The sequence below is a fragment of the Anser brachyrhynchus genome (genome assembly GCF_964034855.1).
Source record: "Anser brachyrhynchus genome assembly, chromosome: 1".
Classification (NCBI taxonomy): Eukaryota; Metazoa; Chordata; class Aves; order Anseriformes; family Anatidae; genus Anser; species Anser brachyrhynchus.
In genome coordinates, this window is record NC_137694.1 from 169411477 (window position 1) to 169425021 (window position 13545).

The 13545-nt window shown below is 37.2% G+C and overlaps 1 long non-coding RNA gene across 1 annotated transcript; it reads left to right on the forward strand.

Moving 5' to 3' along the window:
• Nucleotides 1-1466: 1466 nt before the first annotated feature.
• Nucleotides 1467-13217, forward strand: LOC308176679. The gene is made up of 3 exons (XR_013938467.1): nucleotides 1467-2248; nucleotides 9087-9204; nucleotides 10413-13217. It is a non-coding gene; the product is annotated as an uncharacterized lncRNA (long non-coding RNA).
• Nucleotides 13218-13545: the final 328 nt, after the last annotated feature.

A 13545-nucleotide genomic window follows, 5' to 3' on the forward strand; every position in this document is an offset into this window, starting at 1 on the left:
CTAATAGCCTGTCTCCAACAGTGACTGATATGTTTTAGAAGAAACTTCAGGAAACCATTTAAGAGACAACAGTAGAACTGAATAACCTGGAAGTTGCAGCTTCTTTTTGGTTTGTTTGTGCCTTGAGGCATGCCTGCTTGTTTCTTCCTGTAGATGGTCGTTTTATGCTCAGAAGAGGCTATACACAAGTCACCATTTCAAAGAGTTAAAATTGAACACCAGAAATATTATCCTCTGCCCTCCAAAAAAACTAAGAATTTTCTGAAGAAGGTGTTTTTATTTTTTTTAATCTCCTATATAACAGAGACTAAGAAATACATGCTGTATAATGGAAACTAGTAGAAGACTCATCTGTTTCTTCATAGAAAATTCAGTGGTCAGGAGATGTCATTACAGTACAAGGCAGTGCATTGTTTCTTCAAATAAGTTAGTTGTATAAAACTGTCTGTCTCTTTAGCCATTTTATCATTTCCGTCTCTTTACCCTTGTGTTGCTGTATTCATTTATCATCACTTTCTTCACTCCCTGAGACTTTAGGATTTTTCTTTTCACTCACAAAATGTCTTCATCATTTCTCTGTTAGTCTTTAACATCTAGCAATTGTTTTCCTACCCTCTTTCTGTCATTATAATGAACAGAAGCATACTTTAGCTGCACATAGATCAAATCTATTAGAGTCTTGTTTTGAAAGTATTTTGAAAGCCACTGCAGAAAGGCTACTAAGTGTTAAAACAGATTTTTTAACCTTCACAGAGCTTACCACATGCACAACTTTCACACCCCGCTCACTTCATTCACTAACAAAATTGTACCCTTGTTGAATATTTTCCTTTTATAGTCTTTAAGGGGAAAGAATCTATCACCATAAATCTTAAATATCTCAAAAATTACAAATAAAAAATACATAAATATACGTAACAGATGCACAATTGCCTCCTGGGATGCATGTACTACGCATACAGAACTATCATAACATCCCTCACACAATCACATTTTTTCCTCTTCTCACTGTCTTTGCACCTCTCAATTTGACAATGCACTTGATTGCAATATAGATACTCAAATGTAACTAATCCTATAAAAAACGTATTTACCAAATTTGGAATGTACTTATTTGTATAAATACAGGATCAAATAAATCCACCCAGGCTAGAAAAAAGCAGTAACCACATAAATGCAATTTCCTTTACTTTTTAGCCAATTTATTGAAAATAGTATTCCAAATGTTGACAAAGAATAGTCTTCTGGACAAATGAGTACTCTAAGTGTTCCATATGGTACAATTTTATAGTTTTGTTAATATTATATCTTTACTTTTAAAGAAGATCAAAATAAATGAAATGTTATTTTTATCACAATAAATCTGTTTTAGATTGCCAATTATATAGTAAGGGTTCACATTCAGATGTTGATATCATTCTGGAGTGAATTTGCATTGCAAGGCTTTGGGGGGGGGGGGGGGGCAGGGTAGCTTCTGAGAGAAGAGTGCAGAAGCTGCCCGACGTCAGATGAGGGACAGTTTCAGCTGGCTCCAAAGGGCCCCACCACTGACCAGAGCCAAGCCAATAGGTGATGTTATTTGTGCCTCTGTGAGAGCAGATTTAAGAAAGGGGAAAATAAATAAATAAATAAATAAAAGAAACCTGCAGTACAACAGCAACTGGGAGAGTAAGGAGTGAGAACCAGGCCTGCAGCCCCCAAGGTCAGTGCAGCAGGAGGGCAGGAGGTGCTCCAGGCAGGCAGCAGCAGTTCCCCTGCGGCCTGTGGAGAGGCCCCTGGTGGAGCAGGCTGTCCCCCTGCAGCCCATGGGTCCCACACGGAGCAGATCTCCACGCTGCAGCCCGTGGAGGAGCCCCCGGTGGAGCAGGTGGATGTGGCCTGGAGGAGGCTGCGGCCCATGGAGAGCCCCCGCAGGAGCAGGCCCCGGGCCGGAGCTGCAGCCCGTGGAGAGGAGCCCACGCAGGAGCAGGGGTCTGGGGGGAGCTGCTGCCCGTGGGGGACCCGTGCTGGAGCAGTTTGCTCCTGGGGGATGGACCCCGTGGTACGGAGCCGTGTGGGAGCAGTTCTTGAAGGGCTGCTGCCTGTGGGCAGCCCCCGCAGGCTCAGTTCGGGAAGGACGGCATCCCGTGGGAGGGACCCCACGGGGAGCAGGGGCAGAGAGGGACCGTGAGGGAGAGGCAGAGACAAAAAGCGTTAGGGAGTGACTGCAGCCCCCATTCCCGTTCCCCTGTGCCACTCGCACTGGGGGGTGAGTAGAAAGGGGTGGAGGGTGTTTTGGAAGGTGTTTTAGAAGGTGTTTTTTAGTTTGTTTTCTTTGTTTCTTACTTCTCTAGCTTGCTAGTAATAAGTAATAAATTTCTCTAATCTCCCTGTGTTGAGTCTGTTCTGCCTGTGACGATAATTGTTGAGTGATCTCCCTGTCCTTATCTCTACCCTTGAGCCCTTTCCATCATATTTTCTCCCCCTTTCCCTTTGAGGAGGGGGAGTGAGAGAGCATTTGTGGTGGAGCTCAGCTGCCCACCTGAGTAAAATCACCACACACTCAAAGTCCTAAACTTTTTGGATGAAATCTACTAGATTTTCTTCCAAATGCAGAGCATTTTTTTTTAATTTATTTTATTTATTTTTTATTATTATTTTTCCCTAGTTCAGGAGCAAATTGTTTTGGATATTTCTTCTACTCAGCACTGATAACCTCTGCTCAACACTGGTAAACTGAGCATGGAATACTGTCTCTAGAGACATGGAGCTACTGGACAGTGTCCAATGGAGGGCCATTAACATGAGGGAGGGACTGGAGCACCTCTCCTGTAAGGAAAGGTGAAAAGAGCCGGGACTCTTCAGCCTAGAGAAAAGAGGGCTGAGGGGGATATCTCATCAACACGTATAAACACCTGAAGGGAGGGTGCCAAAGCCAAGTGAAAAGAGACAGGCTCTTTTCAGTGGTGCCCAGTGACAGGACAAGAGGCAATAGGTGCAAATTGAAACACTTGAGATTCCATCTGAACATCAGGAAACACTTCTTTTTTACAACGAAGGTGACAATATTGGCCCAAAGAGGTGGTAGTATCCATTCCTGGAGTTGTTTAAAAGTCATCTGGATGTTGTCCTGGGTGGCCCTGCTTGAGCAGGGAGGTCAGATCAGGTGATTTCCAGAGGTTCCTTCCAGCTTCAGTCTTTCAGTGATTCTGGAATATTCCAGTACACAGAACCTCATACCTTTATAAAAACAATGGGGAAATAGAGTTTCTCTGTTAAGGAAAAAAAAGTGATGCTGTTCTGTTACATCTCTAGAATCACTTAAAAATGCTGCCTGTTTGACGTTAAACATGAATATCATTTTTAAGTTACAAATCTGCTTTTCAATTGCCTCTTGGAAGCTAATTTTATTTGATAAAAATTCATACTCTATGTGTGAATGCAGAAAAAAAGATACATGGAATATAAACTCCGATAAATAAGAAATGGTGAAATGCAATTCCTGCAAGTGTGCGAGGAGTTTCAAACCCTGTGTGCATAAAGAGAACCAAAGTGAGAACAATATACTTGTGTACAGAGTTGGAGGTAGTGCTTCCAGAGTATATATAGTCTTCTGTTGCTGTATACATATGTGATTATTTCTTCTCTCCTTGTACTGTTTTGATATTTGTATCACAGTGGGTTTAACAGTGGCCAAGACACACAAAGAGATTTTTGCTGACCAATACCCAGAAAGTAATGTTTTAGGTGTTTTCCTGAAACTGACGTTGCAAGTATGAACTAGATATGTAGTTTTCCCAGCTACTTAAGAAATTTGGATGCTTTTGCTACTTATGTTAGCTTGTATGTAGAGTTTGGGAGCTCCCTAAATCACCCCGTGTCCTATCCCGAAGTGTTTCTGAAGACTGTATCTAGGTTTCTATGGTCAGGTATCACAAATGGAGAACAGCCTTAACCTAAAATTATGAATAAACTGTTAATGGCTCTTCTACTTGCTGGTCCCTATACTGTAGTTTTGATCATGGATACTTTTATTTTCTTTTAAAAGCAGAGTCTGTGATACTAATGCTCCCCCTTTTTAAGTAGATCAGTTGTCCAAGAGGTGAGAGGTTGAGGTGGATCCCCATCAGCTTGGTAGAAGTCAAACACGTCCAAAAGGAGCCCCCTGGTAATAAAGTAGGTTTGCAATATGTAGAGGGCTCCCCAGCTTCATACAATGAATAGACAGTGGAGCAATCAAGAATGCAGAAATCAGAAAGATGAAGAGCAAGTAAAGAGGACCAAAGGAGGCTTTGGACCTCTTGATGCAGACTTTTCTCTGTTGCAAGGTAACTAAGTAGATAATGTCTAGTAGTATCATTACTACATTGAAATTGCCTGTTGGCATTGAATTTTAATATACAGGGAGTGTCTTTGAGGACATTTCCTTTTTCAGTTAGCAGAAGCGACCACAAAGTTAATGTTTTACTTTAAAAACCAAAATAAAATGTATTGATTTGATGATCTTGGCTAGCACCTAATAAATGAAACAAGTTGCTTTGGGCTTTGGCAAACTCTCAGATGGATGGTCAAAGATTTTTAATGTCTTATGGGTTAAATGCTTCGTTAAAGTCTACTACATTAGGTAGGATATTGCACATCACTAAGTGAATAGTAGATGAGCAATAACTAAAATTATTCAATAATTTCAGGAGGTAAATGTATCACTTCTTTTATGACTTTTTATTTCATTTCTCTGTGTCAGACAAAATGACTAAATGACTGTCTCTGTTCTGGCAAATTAATGTTCGTCATGAGAAACACAGGTACTGTCCTCAATATTTTTGTTTTTAATTGTAATAGATTTCTAAAGATATGTATGAGTAAAATGATTTTGAGAACAATTCTATTTTTAATAAGTATAGACACACATTGCAACTGTCCATATCAGAGGCATTGATACAATGTTAACAAAAATGTGTGGAGAAATTATAATAATTTTCACAAACCATTTCTAAGTAATTTTTCATTTTTGTATTATATTATGTATATAATAATGTGTACTGAATTCAGATTAACTGTGTTTAACATTGCAACTCTTCTTCTGCCATACCTTTCTTTCTAAGTATGTGATATGAACCATGACATTACAATCTTAACGCTGTAACAAGAATGAGTTATGTTTGTACTATTTCCCATTCTCATTATATTCGTTGTCATACAATGAATTAATGTTGTGCCATTCTCTGTTCTCATTACAATCTTCTCCTTATGAATGGGGCATCAGAATTTTAATGTCTTTTGTAATCTTTGAGTTATAGGAGTGTGTTACACTACTATGACCTTGTTAATATTTTGCTTGGTGATAGTCTAGCCACACATTGCTGCATGTAAGGAAGCAGGTGAGGTTACGCTGAGCAACCAGTCACGTGGTTTTGACAGTGGCTGAGTCAAAGAGTTCCACTAACCTGTAGTAAAGCCCAGGGACTTGCATGCATTACTGCTGCTCCCAAAGGCAGCTGACCTCAACAAAAACTGTTCATTTCCTTCCCAAATATGAAGCAAATGTCAGTATTTCAGCTTCTGCGAATTGGGAAGCACTTATAAGAATGGTAATGTGCAAGTGTATACTTTTTTTCTGATTTTTTTTTGTTCTCCCTTTACTTTTATGGTTTCCAGTTTTAAAATTTGCTGTGTGTATTGCTCCATATCCAAAAAGATATTGAGGCTTCTAAATTTCTGTTGTTCTTACATTCAAAGTAGTTGGAAGTTAAGACTTTTAACTCTTTTCTGGCTGCTGCACTGAGCATGTGTATGAAATTTAGAAAGCTTAATAAATGAGTGTACATACAATTCCTGTTTTCCACTGCTTCAACCTGGAAGTAGAATATATCCACTTTCAATTCTGTGTGCTTACAGTTAAATTTCTGAACATTTTCAGTTAGGTATATGAACAGCTTCGTGTCTTTTTAGAGGATCTCACTTGACATATGTTTGTAGATTATTTTATTTTGTTTCTTTTTTAATAAAAAATATATTTAAATAATAGAATAGTCTGATATGTCAGAACAGAATGCTGAAAAATCAGAGTGTAAATTATAAAAAGGATTCATGTTTATCAAGTATGCTTTTCATGTTAGCTGATTTTTGAAAGCATCTTCCAGTTTACCCAAACTAAATTACATGTATGATAATGAATATGTATTTTCTTTTCTTTTTATTCTTTTTCATCTTATTGTGTAGTAAATACATGTTCATAGCACTAAGAAGTTGCTATAAAAATTGGTTTGTGAGAAAAAATGTAGTTCAGTTAAGAAAATGTTAATACTGCCATGATGAAAATGATGACAAGTAAATTGGCATATGTCAATCACTACTGAGTTGGAATAGTACCACCAACTTAGTCTTTTAGGGAGTGTATAATTTTCCACTTAACAGAAAAGTAACTATAAACAACAAATAGTGTTTCACTTAGGTGCTGCTGAAACCCATAACTACTAGATCAAAACCCACCCATCATTCTGAGATACATAGGTAGGTTGCTTTTGTTGTGAAACTGTCATTAAGAATTATGCAAAATTACTATGACCCTGTAGGGACTGTGGGAATGGGAACACTTAATGGAGCCTGAGAACTTAGCAGCACGTGACGGCAAAAGGTATAACACATGTAATTCCTTACCTGTTGTATAGTTTTACTTTCTGTCCTGGGGTGGTAGTGGAGTAGTATAAGAAGCCCAGGTCAGCCTTGGTTCATACACTCAGCTTTTTAATTGTAATTATTTATATATATTTTTTTGAACTCATTACCATGCTTTCTCAGAGTCTCACAGATTTAAAATTAATTTATCCCTATAATATTCCCAGTAAGGGGTATATTATATCCCTATAATATACCCAGTAAGGTAAAGAAATAGGTTACAGCTGGAAAACTGAACATAGATAAAATTATTCACCTGACTTGTCCTAGTAACAATACCATTAACTTTGTCTCTTTACACCTAGTTAGGTGCATGAAGGAAAAATCTGTTTGTTTTATTTCTGTTTGTTTGTTTGTTTCATTTACTTGAATTGATGAATTCAAAATCATACTCTAGAACATTCTTGGTACTGTATCCTTCCTTCTTCCTTTTCTTATACAGATTTTTATTTTTATTTTTATTTTTATTTTTATTTTTATTTTTATTTTTATTTTTTTTGCTTAATACTAAAATCAGTTCAATAGTTGGTTGTATTAACTTGGCTAAGAGTTGGGATTCAATATTACATGTGTAATAGTTCAAAATATATGTGAAAGCTATGGCCAAAACCGAAGTAGAGCACTGAAATGCCAAAGCAAAGGCTACTTCCGCATCCTGAAGTCTGTCCTTTTCCATAAGGGTTTTATTTACATGATTGATGACCTTTTCTTTCTGATGTCTTTTTTCATCTGGCCTTTCTGAACTGTTACAGAAAAAAAATAAATGTGTTTTTTTAAGATAGGGGTATGAAGCACAAAAATATGTATAAACAAGAATTTTTTGCCAGCTGTCAGAAGGCTGGGCTGATTGAAGGAAAAGACCTAACCCAAGGTACATGGTAAGATATTGCACGTCCTGGATGACATTATCTAACACCCTGTCTGACTGCATCTTGAAAACCTCCAGTGGTGGGGACTCTACCACAAACCTGGGGAGGTTGTTCCAGAGATTGATTTAGCTTCTGTGAAAAATGTATTCTTAGAAAATAAATAAATAAAAAAAAAGAACCAACCAACCAACAACAACAACAAACAGCAGTAGAGGGCAACAAATAGTGATCAGGAGCTTTGGCTCTCAAGTTAATAAACATAGATGTCTGCTGATTTCTGAAAGTGCTAGAATAAGTCCATCAGTATTTAAGATTTAATTGACGTGACTACTGGTAAAGCATAGGTTTTACCCATTTCATCTGTTCATCTCAGCCAACTGTATAGCAGCAGAAGGTTCTGAAAGGCTTTGTAAATTATGCAAATATAAACTGTAAATTCTGAGACAGGGAAAAGTCATGGAAGTTCCTTTCGTACTTTTTAGCCTACTTTAGACAACAAGGATTTTCATTGTTTTTATTTTTATTTTTAGTTGTGTCAATTCTGTTCTGAATGCGTATATAATATATATGTTAATATGTATAATATTTTAATATATCTGGTAAATATATACTACATATAAAATTCTAATTTTATTGAAAGACATCAAGCCTTCAGGCTTTCTACCTAATAGTGACATCCAATGGCTACAAGTTCTCTTGTTTCTGATGTTAGCAAAAATTCTACATCAAGTTCTTATACAAAGATAATTGGCCTAACATTCTCCGTAAGAGAAAGTTCTCATGAAAGTAATGAACAAAATGCATCTTTGGTTAGAAGTACATTAACACTGCACTTCTCGGCATTTTAGGATGTGAACTAAAACAATAGATCTTATTCAGTTGAAATTGTGAGAGGAATTTAGATAAGCAGAAAGTAATTATACAGGTTAGAATCTGGCTGTAACACAGGAGCTGACATCTCCTATCAAGAGGTATGTAATCACATTGCGTGATTTTCTGCAAGAAACACTATACAGAACAGTGCTAATTTTCAATGCTGTTGTGAACAGCATTTCGCAATATATGTTATTTTCACAATTCCCAGAAAATTGTCTGTAACTGCTTTTAAGACATTTCCCCTAGTGCAGGGATTTTTTTATTTTTTTATTTTTTTGAGAACATGTTCTGAAAAGCACTGACAGCCTCTTCAGTGAAAGAGCCAGGATTGTCAGCCATTGATGTGAAAACCTGAATCTGCTTTGACACCCCAGAATAAGCTTCTGGCAATGTTATGTCTTTCTTTTAGATGTTTGGATAAATCACACAGCTCAGAAACTGCATCATATATTATGCCTAAGTTATAAACAAATGCTGCTGAGGTAAGGATATTTCTCAGTCCAATGTACTTCGCTCGCTGTTTTGAATCTCTAGATGTCACTTGGCTGCATCAGTGAAATGTTTGCTCAAGGCTTGGCTCTGTGTTCCAAGTGGCTTACAGAGATCTTCCATGAGACGCAACCAAGCAGATGCCTGTATTACTGCTAATTCCCTTCTTAAGCACCTGCACTTCTCTACCTACAGACAGTGTTTGCAGCAGCTGCTGATCCAAAGGAGATGCATTATAAAAAGAGTGAAGAATTTGTGTCAGTCACAGGTGTTGCTCTCTCTATAACCGCAGTAAGGCTTATGATCATGACAGGTGAGGACTTTCTTTCCCAATGTCTGTCCTCATATAACACCTGCAGTAATCACTGTGGATTCCTTACTTAATGTGGCTTGTGGTTACTGGCAACTGACCGGGACTAAAACAGGAGATTCACTTAGGTATAATGGTACTCTTGAAATATTCACAAACTTTGCAACAAGCTTACCCTTCTACCTAACTTTTTCACTTGCTCATTTGGACCACCAAATGCACCGTGCCTCTTTTTTTCTTGGGTGCTCATTTGGACCACCAAATGCACCGTGCCTCTTTTTTTCTTGGGTTCTGCAAGGCCCAAAGCTTCAGTGTCTGCACCTAGTTGGGAACACAGGCTTGCTGGAGAGAGCACTATGAAAGTCTCACAACAAAAACACTGCTGGAGGATTCCCAAGGAAGCCAATAGGCAATAAAACAAAGATATATGAAATCTTGTCTTTTCCTCTAGTTTAAGACTGGAACCTGTTTGTAAACTAAATGCTAAGCACAAAACTAGCTTCACCACTCAGACATCTAAGTCTTCCTTTTACATTCTTTTTTCATAGTTATGGTGTTTAAAGTATTTAAAAGTTGGATTTTTCCATGTTTAGTGGAGAGAGCATCTCTGGAAGATGATCCATCTTACCTTGCATGCATGGCATGTGCAGTTAATGTGTTTTGGATTTTTTTCTGTCTATTCACTATTAAAAAAAATATATAGACTAATCTAGTCATGTAGGCTCTAAATTCTAAAATGTTAAAATTAGACCCATTGAAAAGCAACTATGGACAATTAAATTACTACTTACATATATATATTTAAAGTGTTATAGTGCTACCCATGTATAAATAACCACCTGACTGTTAAAACGAGTATTCAGGTTGTAGAGGATCTGTGTTGTTACATGTCTCTACTATAATATGCTGAAACTCACTTCTCCCACTCAGGTGATATTCACCACCCATGCTTGTGTGAAATCCATTGCAGCTGACACTTAAAAGATACCAAACATTAAATTGCTTGGGAAGTGGGGTACTGCCTAAAAACATTATTTCTCCAAGTCTACATCATACCATAACCACTAATGATGCAAAACACACTAACTACAATTTTTCCCTAACAAAAGAAAGCAAAATGTTTATTATCTTAATTTCTATTTCATACTTTGGTTTAAGCAGCGTTACTTTTTTCACTTCTTCATGATTTAATATTTCCATTTGATTGCCAGATGCTCTACTTCCAGAAGACAGGCAAGTCAGGAAAAGAATGAGAATTACAAAGGTGAATTAATGAATGCTGATGCTCGTCTGGAAGATAGAATCACAGCCATCTACCACTTTTAATGACTTTGTCCAATGATAGTCGATTTCAAAAGCATGAAAGAACATATTTTTCTTGCAATGTGGAGTTTTGCTGAATGTCGCTGAAATATAATATTTTAAGGTAAATGTCAGGCATAAAAGTTGCCACTTCTGAATTCAACCCATTCAGTACAGGAAGCATCTAGTTAAAATCAGTATCCAGTCTCTGTCAATAGTAGTGGAAAGAGCTGGATATGTCCAGAGTAAATCTCCTAAGAAATTGATTTATTTCACCTAGCTTGGGAATGTGTATGGGTTATATCACAGGCTGGAAATGTAATTCTCACTGGATTAAAAATAGAGGCTAAACACCTAAATTTTTGATGAGATACAGTTAAACAACATAAACATTAATCCTATCTGTATCTGTTGTTTGGTTTCATTTGAGAGTAGAGTGGTTCTCAGCCTTGCAAGATAGTTGAAGAATTGGGAAAGGCAAAGGAAACCAAGGCAGGCAAACATCATGTTGATGAGCAAAAGGCATAAGATAGGTACTGAGTTAAGAAATAAGAGACAATAGGTGCAACGAAAGGAAATTAAGAGATCACATATAGAACATTTTAAACTTGGTGACTCCAACAGATATTTTGTCATGGAAAAGGTAATCTTGTTGAGACAACCTACTAAGATAATTGAAGTCCCCAAATAATTAAAAGGCAAATGCTGAAAAAGAACAGAGACATCTAATATTTTTCTTGGCTCTCTAGAAAATGAAAGTTGACTTGGGGCTCGGGCAGGGTAGCATCATCCATTTTCAGATATCCAGCTAAGAACATGAAAATGAAAATGACAGGCTTCCTAAGAAATGCCAGGGAATTTCCAACAACTCAGACACACATGACTATGCTTTATGGAGTATAACTAGCTTTATAGAGTATAGTTAGAATGAGTTCAGGATTTTTAGAAGTTAACTGAAAATAGACCAATATTAATGAAGGCAAGTTTTTCTTCCCATACCAGTATGGGTAAGAGAAGGGATAGATTGGCACTGATAACTATAAAAGATAGAAAAAGTTATGGATAAGAAATCAACCTCCTTGATTTATTTAGGCTTCAATTTAAGCAAATATTTTAAAAAATGTTTCAAGTTTGAGGTTTCTAAGAATACTTTTTATTTGGTTTGGTGTGGTTTGGATTGGTCTGGTTTTGTCTGATTGCAGAAAGAAAATAGGATGGTAGATCTTAAATCAGATCTGATTTTTGCAAGAAGTCACATTGTATTCTGTGTAAGGCTGAAAGAAACAAGAAAGTACAAGAAACAAGAACTTCTTTACGTAAGAAAGTATGGCAGAAGATGGAATTACATTGAATCGAATTGAAGTATTTATATCTGTAAGAAACAGGCAAATTAATTGCATTTATAAATTCTGAAATGATGGGCACAGCTGAAGCATACTGGTATGATTCTCGTAAGTGAAAAGAAAATTGAAGGTATCCTCTCAAGTGGAGAGGTGAAAAAGAAGATGGTGGACAGTAACATCACAGTAAAAACACAGTACCACTGCCACAGTTTCAGACAAAAAGACTGCCGTGACAGCAACCTTTTTTTTTTTTTTTATAAAGTTATTAACAACCAATAAATAAATAAAAAGATAATAATGATGAACTTCTGCATTAGCCCACTACACAAAAGACAAAGAATTTAAAACTGCTAGCTTAGCTCTTGTGAGACAGTCGATGACACTTGTAAGAACATAAAAAGGAGAGCTGAAACCAAATACACACAATATGTTCATATTAGTTAGGGAATTTCAAAGGCAACACACAGGGTTTATAAAGTACATTGAGAAAAGATATGCTACAGAGAAAGTAGGTCCACTAATACATGAGGGAAAGATACTTATGTCTTAACAGCCTCCTGTACCTATTCATGAGCATGCAACACTGTAGCTAAATGGGATTAAATATTTATACAGAGAGATATACCTGTTAGCACTGATACTGGGAGGGGATGCAGCTTGCTGTAGTTTATAAATTCCCAGTGTTATTAGGGTACAGGTACCGTGTGAGTCTTTATTTATGTATATGAACACCAAGTGAAATTCTATATCCCAAACATAATGCCCCTTTCCCAGGATCATGAATGCTCTTGGGCCCCTACACTCAAAAGATCTCTATTGTGAAAATGAGCTGAATTGTATATTGATATTTACTCAGTGTGAACAGGGTGGTAAAACATGGTGCTGTTATTTCCACTTCCCCTAGATGAGATCACTGTTGGCTGCCTGAGCATCCCCTTTTCTCCAGCCTAAAGTCAGGCAGGTGAGCTTAGATGTGGAGCAGGCATGAAGAAGCACTCAGGCAACCACACGGCAGACTTGGCTAGTATGTGGCCACTAAAAGCACAGTAGTCCAACTGGGACTGTGCCTCCCTGCACAAAAACTTCTCTGGAAAAAAACTAAAACCTCTTGGTTGGCACCAGTCTCACCTGGGAGGCAGCAGCTACCAGCTGAGAGGGAAATCCAGGGCCTGCTGCCTTCCTCTGAGACATGTGCCTGCCTGTATCCTAATTTGGAAACAACAGTGGTAGGTTTTTTGAGGTCACGCATGCAGAGTAATCACAGAGAAATATTATAGTGCTATGGAAATAGTCCAAAGGAAAGAAAAGAGAACAGCAGATGAAATGCATGCAAATTTTGGTTTCATATACAAAAAAAAAAAAAAAAAAAAAAAAAAAGCTAGGACCATAATCATGAGAATTACAAGCTAAATGAATGAAAATTATATGTGAGACAACTAATTGATGTTTTGTTTTTTTTTTTCCTGATATGGGGAAATAGGTTATGGAATACTGGTGGGTTTTAGGTTCATTCTTCTATCTAACCTCTACATTAATAATTTGGAAGAGACAGTAAATGCATTGAGGGGATTAATGACAAGGACAGAAGAGTGATAAAAGGCATCCCAGAGAGATTAGGATAGAAAACAGCAAAGTCAGTTACATGCTGAGCTGGTGTGAATTAGCAAAAGCAAAATAATCTTAAATACCAACACTGAAG